The 20,233-nt window shown below is 40.5% G+C and overlaps 1 protein-coding gene across 1 annotated transcript in view; it reads right to left on the reverse strand.

Moving 5' to 3' along the window:
- The window catches only part of STAC (SH3 and cysteine rich domain), a 472,981-nt gene that overhangs the window by 10,639 nt on the left and 442,109 nt on the right, over positions 1 to 20,233 (reverse strand). The window lies entirely within an intron of this gene.

Genomic DNA, 20,233 nt, shown 5'->3' on the forward strand with positions numbered 1-20,233 from the left:
TTTTTTTAAATGAGATGACTCTAGAGCCATTTACTGGCTGCTCATGCTTGTGAAGTAATCAGTAAGGTAATCTGCTAATTATTCTAAAGTCATCACCCAGAACTTGCTTACTTTAGCTGATGACTTTACAAGCCTGAAGATATCTGATGACTTCTTAAGTAGTTTGTTGATCATCAAATGACTCCAGGAGGATCTCTTAAGTAATCCTGTTTGTCTTGGAAACCACAGAGGCATTTCACCAGCCTTTCATTTTTAATTTACCTTTCAATTAATTTTTTTGAAATTAAAGTAAATACATACCTCCCAGCATTTGTATCTAGGTATTAGAGACTCACAAGGTTGAGGAGGTGTTGCTGTTTTGTGGCTGGGGCCTTGTCGGGAGAGGGTGAGGTCATGGTTGGATAGTGGGCTGGATCATGGGTGTGTCAGGGCTGTCGGTGAGCATTTCTGGACAGTTTTTGGGCATGCCTGGGAGAGGTCTGCAGGTGGGACTAAGGGAAATTCTGTGAATCAGGACTTTTGGCTAACACACGGGGACAGATTTTATAATTAGGTATAGTCCCTCTCAAACAGGGAAAGTTGAGAGCCCTAGTCAAAAAGGATGATCTCCCTGGAGTCATTCTGAAGTAATAGATGACTCCAGACTAGTCATCAGAAGCCATTCTAAAATATGCCTAGAGGCCAAAATATTTAAATTAGTTGACTCTAGAGTAATTCACCGATTGTTCATGCTTGTGAACTAATCATTAAGGTAATCTGCTAATCTTTCTGCAGTCATCACCCAGAATGGTTTACCTTAGCTGATTACTTTACAAGCCTGATGATGTCTGATGATGTGCAAATTACTTCTAAAGTAGCTTGATGATCATCAAATGACTCCAGGATGGTCTCTAAAGTAATCTTGTGGGAGGTTTGTAAATATACTTTATATTTTTATATTTTTACATTTAAACCTATCACTTTTATGAAGTATGAAGACGACAGCAATTATAAATGTTATGCATCAGATCAACAGCAATTAATGCTGTTATCCAAATAGATATTTCTTTAAGTTTGTTAATATATTTTTTATATACTCCAATAACAAAATGCAAATATCTGGTATATAAATTATATTTATTGGCTCTTTATTTTTTATAAATGGTTCCCTTATTTTGTTTTTGCAAGTAAACTCTTCATGGTATAATGGTATCAGTCTGTCTATGACTAATATTTTTGATTGTTATTTGTACTTTATTTAATAAATGCATTATTCATAAAGTATTTTTTGTGACAGAAAAACAACAACAAAATAAAACACATAGGTACAATCCCACTTTGTAGAGCACCAAGAATCATGCATTACATCTCTAAACCACAAAACAGCAGATAACTGGCAGATATTTGTGACTACATCTCCTGATTGGCTCCCCAGTAGTGTTTTTGCTCAGGAGTTGCAAAACTAGTGGCACCTGAGTGGGACTTTACCTGTATGTTTAATCCCTGTGCTGGTTAAGTACATAGTAAAATAGGGGCAATAATGCAAGAATTACCTGCTCTTACAAATTACAGTATGTAATTTTTGCAATAGATTGTCCCTTTAAAGACATTACAATAACCGTTATCTTTACCTCTATTTACTAAGAAGTTAGCACAATGAAGTTGAAAGAATTTTTACCTTAATGTGCTATTCATTAGTTTTTCAGCATCGGGTAGCGCGTCTATTACAAGTTGAAAGTAAAACGTTTACACTTACGCTAACCCAATGTGCCTAAAAATCAGAACTTTGAATATCGCGATCACCTTAAGCTATTCCCCCATAGAAGTTAATGGAGCAAAAAAAGTGGAAAAATATCTAACACCCCACCCGCACGTAAACCCGATCACATATATTCTCAAGTGCGCTAAACCGACATCAAAATATTAATGTTTCACATTCCAATGTTCTTCACATAGCAGAATATGTTCTATTTATTCTTAAATACATATTTCTACATATATACAGTGGGGCAAAAAAGTATTTAGTCAGCCACCAATTGTGCACGTTCTCCCACTTAAGAAGATGAGAGAGGCCTATAATTTTCATTATAGGTATACCTCAACTATGAGAGACAAAATGTGGAAACAAATCCAGACAATCACATTGTCTGATTTGGAAATAATTTATTTGCAATTTATTGTGGAAAATAAGTATTTGGTCAATATCAAAAGTTCATCTCAATACTTTGTTATATATCCTTTGTTGGCAATGGCAGAGGTCAAACGTTTTCTGTAAGTCTTCACAAGGTTGTCACACACTGTTGCAGGTATGTTGGCCAATTCCTGCATGCAGATCTCCTCTAGAGCAGTGATGTTTTGGGGCTGTCTCTGAACAACACAGACTTTCAACTCCCTCCAAAGGTTTTCTATGGGGTTGAGATCTGGAGACTGGCTAAGACACTCCAGGACCTTGAAATGCTTCTTACCAAGCCACTCCTTCATTGCCAGGGCGGTGTGTTTGGGATCATTGTCATGCTGAAAGACCCAGCCATGTTTCTTCTTCAATGCCCTTGCTGATGGAAGGAGGTTTGCACTCAAAATCTCACAATACATGGCCCCATTAATTCTTTCATGTACACGGATCAGTCGTCCTGTTCCCTTTGCAGATAAACAGCCCCAAAGGATGATGTTGCCACCCCCATGCTTCACAGTAGGTATGGTGTTCTTTGATTGCAACTCAGCATTCTCTCTCCTCCGAACACGACAAGTTGTGTTTCTACCAAACAGTTCTACTTTGGTTTCATCTGACCATATGACATTCTCCCAATCTGCTTCTGGATCATCCAAATGCTCTCTAGCATACTTCAGACGGGCCCGGACATGTACTGGCTTAAGCAGGGGGACACGTCTGGCACTGCAGGATCTGAGTCCCTGGCGGCATAGTGTGTTACTGATGGTAGCCTTTGTTACGTTGGTCCCAACTCTCTGCAGGTCATTCACTAGGTCCCCCCGTGTGGTTCTGGGATGTTTGCTCACCGTTCTTGTGATCATTTTGACCCCACAGGGTGAGATCTTGCATAGAGCTCCAGATCGAGGGAGATTATCAGTGGTCTTGTGTCAGGGTGCAAGGAATCAGACTGAGACGAGAAGTGCAAAAATAATCACACCTTTATTAATAGCAAAAAATAATAAAAAGTCCACAAGTCAAATAACAAGCCAGGAGTCAAAACCAGAGCTGGTAGTCAGACGAGCCGAGTCAGGAGCCAAAGCGATTAGTCAGAAGAGCCGGAATCAGGAACAAGGAAAACAGCAGAGTCAGGAACAAGCCAGAGATCAGGAACCAGGAAGGACGTCAGGCAGCCAGGTAATACACAGGAACTCTCACAAACAGGTCTGAGACAACGCAAAGGCAAAGCATACTGAACAGAGGCCCTTTAAATAATAAGTGATGACATCACAATTCTGAGACTGCATCCTGTCTCACATGGATGATGCACACCAGTCTGGCCATAAAAGGAAGTGTAGGATATGAGCAGCATCCCCCACAATGCACCATAGTCAGGAAGAGAGGTGAGTAAAATGGCTGCCAGCAGCACATGGCAAGCAACAGGGAAAAAACCCTGAGAGTACCCTCCCCTCAATGACCCCTCCCCCGCGGGAGGACAAAAGGCTTATTGGGGAAATGGGCATGGAAGGCACGGAGGAGGATGGGAGCATGAACATCAGAGGAGGGAACCTGAGAACTCTCCTCTGGACCGTAGCCCCTCCAGTGAACCAAATACTGTACACGGCCCCTGAACATACGACAGTCAATAATGCTGCTGACCTCATACTCCTCATGGTTGTCAACAAAGATAGGATGGGGATGAGGCAACACAGTGGTAAACCAATTACAAACCAATGGTTTCAAGAGGGAGACATGAAAAACATTGGAGATGCGCATAGCAGGAGGAAGGTCAAGAGCGTAGGCCACAGGATTAACCTGTCGGAGTATTAGAAAAGGACCAACATAACGGGGAGCCAATTTATTGGAAGGCACATAAAGGTTCAAGTTGCGGGAGGACAACCAAACTCTCTCACCAACCTTGTAGGAAGGTGCGGGCAGACGCCTACGATCAGCCTGGAACTTTTGGCGCTGCATAGAACGCTGAAGGCAATCCTGAATCTGCACCCATGTGGAACAGAGTTGCCGGAAATGCTCCTCCAAAGCCGGAATACCCAGAGACATGAATGAATCGGGCAACAAGGATGTTTGAAACCCATAATTCGCCATGAACGGGGATAACTTGGAGGAAGCATTAATAGCACTATTATGAGCAAACTCTGCCCAAGGTAACAGTTCAGACCAATTATTGTGGTGATCTGAGACATAGCAACGGAGGAACTGTTCCAGAGCTTGATTAGACCATTCCACAGCCCCATTGGATTGAGGGTGATATGCCGAGGAGAAGGAAAGCTGGATCCCCATTTGAGCACAAAAGGAACGCCAAAATCTGGAGACAAACTGGCTACCCCGGTCCGACACTATCTCCTTGGGTAACCCATGTAAACGAAGACCTCCCGGGCAAAAATCGAAGCAAGCTCCTAAGCGGTAGGAAGCTTCATCAAGGGAATGCAATGTGACATTTTAGAAAAATGGTAAACTACCATAAGGATAACAGTATTGCCATTGGAAACAGGGAGCTCAACAATGAAGTCCATGGAAAGATGTGTCCAAGGACGCTCACCATTAGCAATAGGTTGAAGAAGACCCACAGGAAGACGTTGAAGAGTCTTATTCTGTGCACAAACTGAGCAGGAGGCAACATACGCAGCAATATCAGAACGAAGACCTGGCCACCAGAATTGTCGAGTGACAGACCAAATCATTTGGTTCTTGCCTGGGAGACCTGCGGCTTTAGGATAATGGTAAGTGTGCAAAAGTTTAGTTCGAAGATTCTCAGGAACAAAACACTTACCACTAGGTTTCTCAGGCGATGCATTGGTTTGTGCAGCCAAGATCTCCTCCCCCAAGGGAGAAGTCAAATTAATATGTATGGTAGCAAAAATATGGTCAGGAGGTATAACAGGAGTAGGTGCAGACTCCTCCTTGGACAGAGGCGCAAATTGTCGAGAGAGGGCATCAGCCCTAACATTTTTACTACCAGGCAGGTAGGAGACCACATAATTAAACCAAGACAAAAATAGCGCCCATCTGGCCTGTCGGGGCGACAATCGTTTTGCTTCAGATAGATAAGTTAAATTCTTGTGGTCAGTAAGAATGAGCACTGGCACGCTAGTACCCTCGAGAGGATGCCTCCATTCCTTGAGTGCCAAAATTATGGCCAGTAATTCCCTGACGCCAATTTCATAATTGCACTCCGCTGGAGACAATTTCTTAGAGAAGAAACCACACGGATGCAAGGAACCATCAGGCGTAGGACATTGAGACAAGAGGGTACCTACTCCAGTCTCAGACACGTCGAACTCAAGAACGAAAGGCAGGAAAGGGTTAGGATGAGCCAGAACTGGAGCGGCAGCAAAGGCAGTCTTAAGACTATCAAAGGCCTTAATGGCAGTAGGTGACCAGTGGAGTGGATCATTCTCTTTTCGGGTCATGTCTGTGATAGGTTTGACATAGGAAGAAAAGTTTTTAATAAACTTTCTATAGTAATTGGCAAACCCCAAAAAACGTTGAATAGACCGAAGACCAACTGAGCGAGACCACTGCAGAACTGCAGATAACTTGTCAGGATCCATGGAGAACCCTGCAACGGAGATAACATAACCTAGGAAGGTTACTTGAGTCTGATGGAACTCACATTTCTCGAATTTACAAAACAGGCCGTTCTCACGTAGTCTCTGAAGAACCTGTGTAACATCAGAACGATGAGCCTCACGTCTAAGTACACCACAACACACTGTTGCAACATATCTCGTAGGACATCATTAATAAATTCCTGAAAAACAGCAGGAGCATTACATAGGCCAAAGGGCATTACAAGATACTCATAATGCCCGCTCCTGGTGTTAAATGCTGTTTTTCATTCGTGACCCTCCATAATCCTAATGAGATTGTACGCTCCTGTCAAATCAAGTTTAGTAAAGACCGTAGCTCCCTTGAGGCGGTGAAAGAGTTCCGTAATGAGCGGAATAGGGTAAGCATTCTTAATGGTAAGACGATTAAGACCCCTATAATCGATACATGGTCTTAACTCGCCACCCTTTTTCTTCACAAAGAAGAAGCCAGCCCCTGCAGGAGAGCATGATTTGCAGATGATCCTCCGCGACAGAGCATCGGCAACATACTCCTCCATAGCATAATTCTCTGCAACAGACAGAGGGTACACCCGGCCCCGAGGAGGAATGGCTCCGGGTTGCAGGTCTATGGCACAATTGTAAGACCAGTGAGGAGGCAACGTACCGGCACGCACCTTGTCAAACACGTCTAGGAACTCTTGGTACTCCTCTGGCAATTGAGATACCGAAGAAGTGCACAAGACTTTAACTGGTTTCCGAAGACAAGTGGAAATACATTGCAGGGACCACGACAAAATTTCAGGCCTGCACCAGTCGAGACTGGGATTGTACTTTTGGAGCCAGGGATAACCCAGAACAACCGGAAAATGTGGAGAGTTTATCACCTGGAACTAGAGGATTTAAAAATGGAGAGCCCCAACATCCATGGACAATGGAGCAGTTTTGTGAGTAACGAGTGCGGGCTGAAGGGGCCTGCCATCAATGGCCTTAATAGCAAGCGGAACAGACCGAGGCAAAACAGGAATGGAGTGCTTTGATACAAAAGCACTGTCAATGAAATAGCCCGCAGCACCGGGGTCAACAAGAGCCTGAGTGACTATGGAGGAGTCCACCCAGGAAAGGACAACCATGACAAAAGGTCTCTCCTTAAGCAGTTCCGGGGACGAGGATAAACCACCCAAGGTCTGCCCCCAACAGGACCTTAGGTGTGAGTGCTTCCCGGCCATGTAGGACAAGACTTCAAAAGGTGGCCCTGTAACCCACAATAGAGGCAGAGCCCCTCCCTCCTCCTAAAGGCCCTCTCTGCCGTGGAGAGATGCGTGAATCCCAACTGCATTGGCTCAGCAGTACCTGGTGACTCGGGACCAGGAGGCATGGGAGGAGAGGAAGGCATGGGTGGGAACGAACACATAGGAGACAACGGAACAGGAGGCTTCCGCAAACGCTCCTTGAAAGAGGGCCTCTCTCTGAGTCTGATGTAAATTAGAATAAAAAAAGACACCAATGCCTCAAGATCCTCTGGTAAATCTCTGGCAGCAACTTCGTCTTTAATTGCATCAGAGAGCCCATGAAAGAAGGCGTCAACAAAGGCTTCATTGTTCCAACCTACCTCTGCGACAAGTGTACGGAACTCAATAGCATACTGAGCAACAGATCTTGTACCTTGTTGAATGGAAATGAGTCATTTAGCAGCAGAGGAGGAGCGAGCCAGAACATCAAATACCCTTCGAAAGGAGGCCACAAAGTCAGGATAATTTGAAATCACAGGTTTATTAGTCTCCCACAAGGGATTAGCCCAGGCAAGAGCTGTGTCAGAGAGTAACGAGATGAGAAATCCCACCTTAGCTCTGTCAGAGGGAAATGCCTGAGGTAACATCTCAAAGTAAATGCCCACCTGGTTCAAAAACCCTCTGCACTGAATAGGATTGCCTCCATATCGCTGAGGTAGAGGTGCAGAACCGGACATGCTCCTGGTAGGCATAGGTGCAGCAGCGGAAACAGAAGCAGCCATAACTTGCGGGACACTTTGGTCCAAATGTGCAGTGCGAGTTTGCAGGGCTACTGCAAATTGATCCAAGCGGTGATCCTGTCCATCTATCCTGGAAATGATGGCAGGTAAAGGTGGATTATTAGCACCATCAGGATTCATGGCCTATGCGTAATGTCAGGGTGCCAGGAATCAGACTAAAATGAGAAGTGCAAAAATAATCACACCTTTATTAATAGCAAAACATAATAAAAAGTCCACAAGTCAAATAACAAGCCAGGGGTCAAAATCAGAGCTGGTAGTCAGACGAGTCGAGTCAGGAGCCAAAGCAAATAGTCAGACGAGCCGGAATCAGGAACAAGGAAAACAGCAGAGTCAGGAACAAGCCAGGGATCAGGAACCAGGAAGGACGTCAGGCAGCAGGTAATACACAGGAACTCTCACAAACAGGTCTGAGATAACGCAAAGGCAAAGAATACTGAACAGAGGCCCTTTAAATAATAAGTGATGACATGACAATTCTGAGACTGCATCCTGTCTCACATGGATGATGCATACCAGTCTGGCCATAAAAGGAAGTGTAGGAAATGAGCAGCATCCCCCACAATGCACCATAGTCAGAAAGAGAGGTGAGTAAAATGGCTGCCAGCAAACAACAGGGAAAAAACCCTGACATCTTGTATGTCTTCCATTTTCTAATTATTGCTCCCACAGTTGATTTCTTCACACCAAGCTGCTTGCCTATTGCAGATTCAGTCTTCCCAGCCTGGTGCAGGTCTACAATTTTGTTTCTGGTGTCCTTCGACAGCTCTTTGTCTTCACCATAGTGGAGTTTGGAGTGTGACTTTTTGAGGTTGTGGACAGGTGTCTTTTATACTGATAACAAGTTCAAACAGGTGCCATTAATACAGGTAATGAGTGGAGGACAGAGGAGCCTCTTAAAGAAGAAGATACAGGTCTGTGAGAGCCAGAAATCTTGCTTGTTTGTAGCTGACCTAATACTTATTTCTCCAACATTGGTGTGTCCGGTCCACGGCGTCATCCTTACTTGTGGGAATATCTCTTCCCCAACAGGAAATGGCAAAGAGTCCCAGCAAAGCTGGCCATATAGTCCCTCCTAGGCTCAGCCCACCCCAGTCATTCTCTTTGCCGTTGCACAGGCAACATCTCCACGGAGATGGTTAAGAGTATGTGGTGTTTAGTTGTAGTTTTTTTTTTTTATTCTACTATCAAGAGTTTGTTATTTTAAAATAGTGCTGGTATGTACTATTTTTTTTCCACCATAATATGCAAATAAATTATTTCCAAATCAGACAATGTGATTGTCTGGATTTGTTTCAACATTTTGTCTCTCATAGTTGAGGTATACCTATGATGAAAATTACAGGCCTCTCATCTTCTTAAGTTCTCCCACTTAAGAAGATGAGAGAGGCCTGTAATTTTCATCATAGGTATACCTCAACTATGAGAGACAAAATGTCGAAACAAATCCAGACAATCACATTGTCTGATTTGGAAAGAATTTATTTGCATATTATGGTGGAAAATAAGTCACCTACAAACAAGCAAGATTTCTGGCTCTCACAGACCTGTATCTTCTTCTTTAAGAGGCTCCTCTGTCCTCCACTCATTACCTGTATTAATGGCACCTGTTTGAGCTTGTTATCAGTATAAAAGACACCTGTCCACAACCTCAAACAGTCACACTCCAAACTCCACTATGGTGAAGACCAAAGATCTGTCGAAGGACACCAGAAACAAAATTGTAGACCTGCACCAGGCTGGGAAGACTGAATCTGCAATAGGCAAGCAGCTTGGTGTGAATCAACTGTGGGAGCAATAATTAGAAAATGGAAGACATACAAGACCACTGATAATCTCCCTCGATCTGGGGGTCCACACAAGATCTCACCCCGTGGGGTCAAAATGATCACAAGAACGGTGAGCAAACATCCCAGAACCGCACGGGGGTACCTAGTGAATGACCTGCAGAGAGCTGGGACCAACGTAACAAAGGCTACCGTCAATAACACACTACGCCGCCAGGGACTCAGATCCTGCAGTGCCAGACGTGTCCCCCTGCTTAAGCCAGTACATGTCTGGGCCCATCTAAAGTATGCTAGAGAGCATTTGGATGATCCAAAAGTGGATTGGGAGAATGTCATATAGTCAGATGAAACCAAAGTAGAACTGTTTGGTAGAAACATAACTCATCGTGTTTGGAGGAGAAAGAATGCTGAGTTGCAACCAAAGAACACAATACCTACTGTGAATCATGGGGGTGGCAACATCATGCTTTGGGGCTGTTTCTCTGCAAAGGGAACAGGACGACTGATCCGTATACATGAAAGAATGAATGGGGCCATGTATCGCGAGATTTTGAGTGCAAACCTCCTTCCATCAGCAAGGACATTGAAGATGAAATGTGGCTTGGTCTTTCAGCATGACAATGATCCCAAACACACCGCCCGGGCAAATAAGGAGTGGCTACGTAAGAAGCATTTCAAGGTCCTGGAGTGGCCTAGCCAATCTCCAGATCTCAACCCCATAGAAAACCTTTGGAGGGAGTTGAAAGTCTGTGTTTCCCAGCGACAGCCCCAAAACATCACTGCTCTAGAGGAGATCTGCATGCAGGAAAGGGCCAACATACCAGCAACAGTGTGTGACAACCTTGTGAAGACTTACAGAAAACGTTTGACCTCTGTCATTGCCAACAAAGGATATATAACAAAGCATTGAGATGAACTTTTGATATTGACCAAAAACTTATTTTCCACCATAATTTGCAAATAAATTCTTTCCAAATCAGACAATGTGATTGTCTGGATTTGTTTCCACATTTTGTCTCTCATAGTTGAGGTATACCTATAATGAAAATTACAGGCCTCTCTCATCTTCTTAAGTGGGATAACTTGCACAATTGGTGACTGACTAAATACTTTTTTGCCCCACTGTAGGGATATCCATTTATAAATACTTAAAACATATTCCTCTATGTGCAGAACATTGGAATGTCCGTTTTACCAGGGTAATCCTAGGATTACGCAATATCTGACTTTACCCGCAACATATATATAAATATACATATAAATACATAAATACATATTCAGACATATGTACACATATGTACACAAATATAAACATATATAAAAATATATATTTTATATACTTATATATACATACATACATATACATCCTTAGATATGTATATGTATGTATCTCAATGTTAAAGCCCTTTGCCTGTCTTTTTTTTCTCTAACACCTGAGATCTCATAATAACACTATGTTAGATATAGAAAATAGACTGCTGGATAGTAAGGATTCCCCAGTAATAACTAAGGAATTAGGATTTAGTTAGGATATTGCGTAAAGGGACACTGAACCCAATTTTCTTTCATGATTCAGATAGAGCATGCAATTTTAAGCAACTTTCTAATTTAATTCTATTATTAAATTTTCTTCGTTCTCTTGCTATCTTTATTTGAAAAAGAAGGCATCTATGCTAAGAAGCCAGCAAATGTTTGTTTCAGAACCATGGACAGCACTTGTTTATTGGTGCTGTCCAATCAGCAAGGCCAACCCAGGTTGTTCACTAAAAATGGGCCGGCATCTAAACTTACATTCTTGCTTTTCAAATAAACATACCAAGAGAATGAAGAAAATTTGATATTAGGAGTAAATTAGAAAGTTGCTTAAAATTGCATGCGCTATATGAATCACAAAATAATTTTTTTTTTGGTTCAGTGTCCCTTTAAGCAGGTGTTTTCAGGATATGAAGTAAGTTGGTGTGCCCAACTAATTGGATTTTATTCAAAGAAATAACGGTGCTGAGCTTATAGATAATATTTCAGTTTATATCTAAGACTGTTGTTTATTCAATGGGTACCGTATATTGGTTCACGATTTTCTTGGTTCACTATAAAGGGTGATATTTCAAAAGATTTTCATAGTTATTTCTTAGAATTCTATTGTTTGTGCACTAAAGAAGTGCAGATGTATACTGATATATAACAAAACAGAGGGAGGTGATCCCAGAATTGCTGGAAAAGGCAAAAGTTCTAATATCTCCCAGCTGACCTTGTTGTCTATATGATAGAAAGAGGTAACTGGCTGGGAGTGTGCTTAGAGCATATTACAACATTTAAATGAAAGAAAAACCTATTGAGAGAATAGGGAAATGTATGCTCTTTTTACACATAAATAGTTAAAATCACAACTCTGTAACTGTGACTTATATAAAGTACATCAATGTTGCTGATTTTGAGTTGTTTATGACATATGAGGAGGAGGGGGAAAATCAATGATATTAGGTAAATGTAAGAGCCTCTATTTAGGAACTGTGTCCTGTATTGCCCTATATTAGGGTAGATAAACCACTTTTTTTTTACACTAAATAAGCTATAAATCCCTTCCCCATCCTTCCCACAATATGTTACAACAAATGTTACAACAACAAATAAAAATATCAATTAGTAGATAGTCTAAAATTAACAGAGTGCCTTTAAAATAAACACGAAGCCCCTGACGCAGTCACGTTTCACTTATACGCTTCCTCAGAGGGGGTCCGGCGCTTCGTTTGACTCAAGCTCTTATGGAGTTACAAAACCCTCCTACCGTGCTTCAGATTGGTTCATTGCATAGAGCAGGAATGTGAGCTATTGGTACATTGAGCTGTCAATACAGATCAATTAATTGAATGAAAGCAACTTAACTCTGTTTATGCCGTATAAGATACAGGGTTGGAGGTTTGTGCACACTTCAACAAAATGTGTTATAAAGGGTTTTAATTGTTTAGAATTGGTAGGGAAATGTGTAGATTTTCTGTGTTCTTTCTCGAAAGTCAATAACTAAAAGTAATGACTGCGCATCAGTGTATTATAATAAAGGGCATAAATATTTCATGCAGAAAAATATTGCTATTTATGTAGTGAGGTACATGCTTATTATATGTTGAAGTAAAAGTAGATCATGCAGACCATGCTATTGGTATATTGAGCTGTTAGTACAGATCAGTTAATTAAAATGAAAACAAACTGAACTCTGTGTGCGCCATATAATCTACAGAGTTGGAAATTTGTGCACACATTGTTTCAGAGTTCATGCAAAAGAATATTGCTTTTTATGTAATAAGGTAACTAAATCATGCTGAGAGTATAGCACTACATTATGTGTGTATATTTACTATTAAATAGCTTTAAAAATATTGCTTTTTGTGTAATAAAGTAAAATTATATTGTGTTGATCCTGCTGTTGGTAAATTGAGCTGTCAATACAAATCAGTTAATTGGATGAAAACAGCTTAACTCTGTGTGCACTGTGTAAAATACATAGTTGAAGGTTTGTGCACACATTGACAAAATGTATTACTTATTCCTGCATGAGGCAGGAATGTGAGCTATTGGTACATTGAGCTGTCAATACAGATCAGTTGATTGAATAAAAGCAACTTAACTTTTTGTGCCGTATAGGATACAGGGTTGGAGGTTTGTGCACACTTCAACAAATTGTGTTACATAAGATTTTAATTTAGTTGGGATTTGAAGAGAGATGTATAGATTTTCTATGTTCTTTTTTGAAAGCTAATAACTTAAAGTAATGACTGCACATCAGTATGTGATGATAGAGGACAAACATATTTATAACCCTTGTCGGGGTTCATGCAGAAAAAATATTGCTTTTTATGTAGTGAGATGCATGCTTTTTATATGATAATGTAAAAGTGGATCATGCTGATCATGCTATTGGTACACTGAACTGTTAATACAGATCAGTTAATTAAATGAAAACAAACTCCGTGTGCACCATATAAGATACAGAGTTGGGAAGTTGTGTACACTAACGCCTAGATTTAGAGTTTTGCGGCCAAAGGGGTGCGTTAGCTACGCGTGTTTTTTCCCCCCCGCACCTTTTAAACAACGCTGGTATTTAGAGTTGTCTGAATGGCTGCGTTAGGCTCCAAAAAGGGAGCGTACAGGCATATTTACCGCCACTGCAACTCTCAATAACAGCATTAGAAAGATCCCATTGAAAAGATAGGATACGCAATTGACGTAAGGGGATCTGCGGTATGGAAAAGTTGCGGCTGGAAAGTGAGCGTTAGACCCTTACCTACAAGACTCTATATACCAGCGGTAGACCAAAACCAGCGTTAGGACCCCCTAACGCTGGTTTTGACGGCTAACGCAGAACTCTAAATCTAGGCGATAGTTTCAAAGTTCATGCAAAAGACTATTGCTTTTTATGTAATGATATCATGCTGAGAGTACAGCACTGCATTATGTGTGTATATTTGCTAATAAATAGCTTAAATAGCTTAAAGAATATTGCTTTTTATGTAATAAAGTAAAATTAAATCATGCTGATCATGCCATTAGTGCATTGAAATGTCAATACAAATCTGTTAATTGAATGAAAACAACTTAACTCTGTGTGCTCCGTATAAAATACATAGTTGGAGGTTTGTGCACACATCAACAAAATATGTTACTTAAGGCTTTATTTTGATTGAAATTTGCAAAGAAACGTGTGGATTTTCTATGTTTTTTCTCGAGAGCTGATAATTGAAAGTAATTACTGCGTATCCGCATGTCATTTTTGGTGACTAGATTAACTAAATCATGAGAATTAATTAGTGTGCTGTTGTGACAAAGGTGAAATGGATGTTGGTTTGTGAAACAATAATAATAATAAAATGAAAAAGAAGGTGGGGGTGCTGTGATATGTATGGCAGCCAGTGTTGAAGTTAGAGAACATTGCTTGGGATGACTAGTGGGCTCAGTATTAACCTAAATTTGGGACTGGTGAAGTGAAAAAAGAAAACCAAAAATAAGAAAAGTTTAAAAAAACTTCTGTTAAATTTTTGTGTGTATCGTGTGCATATTGTGAAGTGAAATTACTATAATCATACTCGAGTTTAATCCCCATTTCTGAGAGTGCAGAGTTATGCATATTTTGCATTAAAGGGACACTGTACCCAATTTTTTTCTTTCGTGATTCAGATAGAGCATGACATTTTAAGCAACTTTCTAATTTACTCCTATTACCAAATTTTCTACATTCTCTTGGTATCTTTATTTGAAATGCAAGAAAGTAAGTTTAGATGCCGGCCCATTTTTGGTGATCAGCCTGGGTTGTTCTTGCTGATTGGTGGATAAACTCATCCACCAATAAAAAAGTGCTGTCCAGAGTTCTGAATAAAACAAAAAAGCTTAGATGTCTTCTTTTTAAAATAAAGATAGCAAGAGAATGAAGAAAAATTGATAATAGGAATAAATTAGAAAGTGAAAGATGAAAAGAAAAAATTTGGGTTCAGTGTCCCTTTAATTGTTAGTTATACTTTCCATTGATTTAGTACTGGCATGTATCCTATATACATTATTAGAAGGTATTATAATAATTAAGACCAGACATATCTACAGATTTCCATTACGTTTTTAGAGGAACACATTGTAGTTATTAAAATCATTAAGACCAAAAGGTTTAACAGTGTTAAGTAAATTAATGCATTTGTAACAAAGTTTGTTCCATATTGCCGCCCCTAATGCCCAGATTTGTTTTTTGAATGACAGCATATTTTAGTGAGCTGTCTTTAGAATTATGATGTAAGTGAAAGTGCTTGGCTACACTTGTAATAGTTTTGCCAGCTTCTATGTCTTTTGGGGCATTACGGATATTGCAACAATGTTCCTGTATTCTGATACTGATCTTCCTGGTAGTCATACCTGTATAAAACAAGTTGCAAGAACATTTTAGAATATACACTACATCTGTGGTGGAGCAAGAAAAATGAGTAGTTAGCTTATGTTTATAATTATATTTATCTGTAATTTCCTGAATTTTCCAAACTTTTGGGCAGACATTACACGTGCCACAAGGGAACATGCTTGGATTCTTACTTTCCTTTTCTGGAAAGTGCACATAATGTTTTTTTACAAGATCATCTCTCAAATTTTGATCTCTTCTATCCAATGTCAATCCTTGTACCAATCTGACTAGCTAACAATTTGTCTTGTAATAAGATACGGCAATTTGTGTTCATGATTTGAATGACATCAGACATTTGTGGATTGTATGTAGTGATTAACCTTATTTTGTTGTCATTGCTCTTAGACTATGGTGTTAATAAACTTTCTCGTTTAATTTTTAAGGCATGATTTCTTGCTTTTTTCAGGGATCTGTTGCTATAAACTCTGGCTCTTAGCCTAGACATTAATTTAATAGACTCGTTTTTATAAGTGCTAACATTAGTACAGTTGCGTATTCAGGGCCGGATTGGGCCGCCGGGATACCGGGAAAAATCCCGGTGGGCCGCCGGCCGGCAGAGGCTGCTCAGCTGGAGTGCAGGTGCCGCAAGCAACTTGGCACAGAGACAGAGTTGTGTGAGAGAGCGCTACCTGGCAGTAGCTGCAAGTTAACCAGTTCCTTAGATTTTGTGGCAGCCAGTCGGCTGGGCGTACCATGGGGCATGCGCTAAACCTGCCTGCACCCGGCTGCAGCCAATCTGTGCACTGTGTGAGACGAGTCACTCTGACATCACAGTCTCTCTGAGAGGGAAATCCAGAGGTAGATGATTGCTGGCGCTGCGTGAGCGTGACTGAGAGTCTCGTCTATGAGTTGATGCCCCGGTAGTTAAGTTGTCAGCGCTACTTAGACCGGTAAAGTCCAGTTCTCTTATTGCCACCTTTCAACTGTAATAGGCACTTCCAGAGGAGTATGCGTTTAATGTTGTTAACAGTACCTGTCCGATGACGAAGGAGGCTTATACAAACATGACGTCCCAAGCGTCACAGAGTTCGTGGTTGTCTCCAATTATAATCTGTGCAGGGAACTCTGTGCTGTTACACATGTACGCTCTCACCTGTTCTCCTTAGATTGTGTCGTCCGACTGCTCCACTCCGACTTAGAAGCACTGCTCTTAATGCTTCCCCTGACGCCGGGTTCTTTCTTCACTTGCGCAAGTCTTGAGTAGGTTAGTATCTTAATACAGCGTTCAGGAAAAACTTGATCTCTGCACTTCAGTACTAGCTACGCAGAGTCCGTGTGTATCGAGTTGAACCAGCTACTAATAATTTTAGAAGAGTATACAGTCACCTTCTTGAAGACCTACTCAAGACTTGCTCAAGTGAAGAAAGAACCCGGCGTCAGGGGAAGCATTAAGAGCATGCTTCTAAGTCGGAGTGGAGCAGTGGGACGACACAATCTAAGGAGAGCAGGTGAGAGCGTACATGTCAGATATTGTTGTAGATTCTTCCAAGACTGTGTAATATCATTGCTAATCTGCTAAAACAGCTCCGATCTTAGCTGCAGGAGCAAAGTGACAACTGTGACATCCCATCCCAGGCGCACTCAAGGCGGGCGCAAATTAGATCAGTTCACTTTCACTAACAATTAGTATTGTAATGAGGGCGCTGGCTGGGCGGCTTGAGCAGGGAAGCTGGAGGATTATGATGACTTCTGTGAGGTGAAGTCATATAGCCCCGCCCCCATGGTCTCGCTTCAAATCTAGTCTAGGAGCTGGAGGAGAAGAGTGAGACTGACAGACTAAATGCACATTCCAAGTTTCCAACAACACAGTCACAGTGTGTGTCAGTGACGGAGAGAGCTGAGAGACTCAGGAATAAGCGTTAGTTAGACTCTGGTCTGGAGTGGACACAGTTAATCTTAGACAGAGACAGGTAGGTAATGTATGGTATTATTGTTTGTATTATTATAGATAGTTTATAATTACACTGACACAAACAGGCAGCAGCTTCAGCCTCTCTTCTCTACTCTAATATGTAATGTGACACACTCATAGGGCATAGGCATCATTTATTAAGTTCTTTAATATAATAAAAAGTAATTTTATAAAGGTTGATTTTCAGACACCTAGAGTGATATAGTTGGCTGCGGTACTGTTTAAATATTTACATAACAAGCTACATATTAGTGTTGAGACGGTACCATAGTTACAATAGTCCACTTGACATTTATTGTATTGGCATAGTGCAAGAGCTTAACCCATAACTCCAGCTTCAGGGCTGGTTTGGGCCATGAGCCAGAGAGGGGCGGGGCTGATCCAGAGGGGGTGGGGCTGAGTTGGAGGGGGCAGGGCTGTGCCAGGGCCGCCGGGCCATATAAATTTCCAGGGCCGGTCTGATTTCCCAGTCCGGCCCTGTGCGTATTAATCTTAGGAACTCTCCTTTTGGGATTGCTTTTATTGTATTATACGAGTAAGCACTTGTGGAATGTAGGAGTGTATTAGTGGCAGTAGGTTTCCTAAATAGAGAAGTTGCAATAGATCCATCAGACTGTTTAAAGATAGTGAGGTCGAGAAAGTTAATGTGATGAGAGCTGAAATCATAAGTTAATGTTAAATTGATATCGTTAGTGTTCAATTCTTTCATGAATTCAAGCAATACATTTTCTGGGCCATCCCAGATAAAGAAAATGTCATCAATATATCTTATCCAGACCGGTATGTGCTTAGTGAAATGATCATTGCTGTGAGAGAATACTTGGAGTTGCTCCCACCAGCCTAGAAATAGATTGACTAGGTGGGAGCACATGCTGTGCCCATTGCTGTCCCCCGGGTTTGAAGGTAGAATTGATCTTGGAAGGTGAAGAAATTTGAGTTAAGCACAAAATGTAACAACTTTATTATAAAGAAATTATTTAATTCATTGTCAGTTTGGTTTGTACTAATAAAATACTTGATGGCTTTTTCCCCTAAGTGATGTTTAATGTTAGTATAAGGATTCAACACCCGCTGTTACTAGAATTGAGTTTTGTGTGAGGTGTATATTCTCCAATTTTTGCAAGACCTCCATAGTATCCTTCACATAAGAAGGTAGAGTGTAAAGATATTCCCTGAGTCTTGCATCAACATATTTACTGGCTTTTTCAGTAACACTTTCATTGCCAGAGATTATCGGTCTGCCTGGAGGGCATTTTTGATTTTTATGAATTTTTGGAATGAAATATAAAGTTGCAACCTTGGGGTAATTTTGAGTTAAATAATATAAAAATTACTCCAAGGTTGCAACTAGCATTCAGAATAGTTTTCCCTCGGAAGATGGCACTCGTCACTAAGCTATAACAGACAAATATGTATTTTGTAAATATTTTCTTAAAAACAAGTCAGTATCTCCATTTGACCGTTAACCAAGATCGAACCCCACCAATGTTTATAGAAAAAGAGACTTACTGGAACCACGTATGAAAAACATGAGGATATTTGTGGATATTTATACCAATAATATAATGATAGGAATCATGCAGCTATGTTGGGGACCTTGCATATTATAATAACTAAACTAAACATATAATAACTAAACATATGATATGATAAAGTAAAAAAAACTTCACAGTAAGCAATTATATACTGACAAGCAGCGCTAGCTAATAGCTACATATTAATACTGATAAATAATATATATGTGTATGTGCACCTGAATCTATAAGTAAATACACATGTCAATTTTACCCCTATATTATATACCACAGACATATGTGATTAATATGCAAAATCAAAATGGTGAATTTTCCCAGACAATTGTCCTGACAGTACCAATAGCATGGTCAGCATGATCTACTTTTACTTCAACATATAATAATCATGTACCTCACTATAAAAAGCAATATTTTTCTGCATGAACCCCGACATGGGTTATAAATATTTATGCCCTTTATTATAACACACTGATGCGCAGTCATTACTTATTAGTTATTGACTTTCGAGAAAGAACACAGAAAATCTACACATTTCCCTACCAATTCCAATCAATTAAAACCCTTTATAACACATTTTGTTGAAGTGTGCACAAACCTCCAACCCTGTATCTTATACGGCACACACACAGTTAAGTTGCTTTCATTCAATTAATTGATCTGTATTGACAGCTCAATGTACCAATAGCTCACATTCCTGCTCTATGCAATGAACCAATCTGAAGCACGGTAGGAGGGTTTAGTAACCCTATAAGAGCTTGTCAAACGGACACCGGACCCCCTCTGAGGAAGCGTATAAGTGAAACGCGACCGTGTCAGGGGCTTTGTTTTTATTTTAACTGCACTTTGTTAATTTTAGACTATCTACTAATTGATATTTTTATTTGTTGTTGTAACATTTGTTGTAACCTTCGGGACATATTGTGGGAAGGATGGGGAAGGGATTTATAGCTTATTTAGTGTAAAAAAAGTGGCTTATGTACCCTAATATAGGGCAATACAGGACACAGTTCCTAAATAGAGGCTATTACATTTACCTAATATCATTGATTTTTCCCCTCCTCCTCATATGTGATAAACAACTCAAAATCAGCAACATTTAAGTACTTTATACACAGTTACAGAGTTGTGTTTTTAACTATTTTTCTGGCACGCCAGATACTTCTATTTCTGCTGCCTTTTTTTAATTAATACTAGTAAAAGTAAAATTTTAAGTGGAAAAATATATACTTTATGTGAAGAAAGAGCATACTTTTCCCTATTCTCTCAATAGGGTTTTTTTTCTTTGGTATACTGATATATGTTAAACCCTTTCATTTGGCACAGTTTTTTTCTCAGAGT

The sequence above is a fragment of the Bombina bombina genome, chromosome 5 (assembly GCF_027579735.1).
Source record: "Bombina bombina isolate aBomBom1 chromosome 5, aBomBom1.pri, whole genome shotgun sequence".
NCBI lineage: Eukaryota > Metazoa > Chordata > Amphibia > Anura > Bombinatoridae > Bombina > Bombina bombina.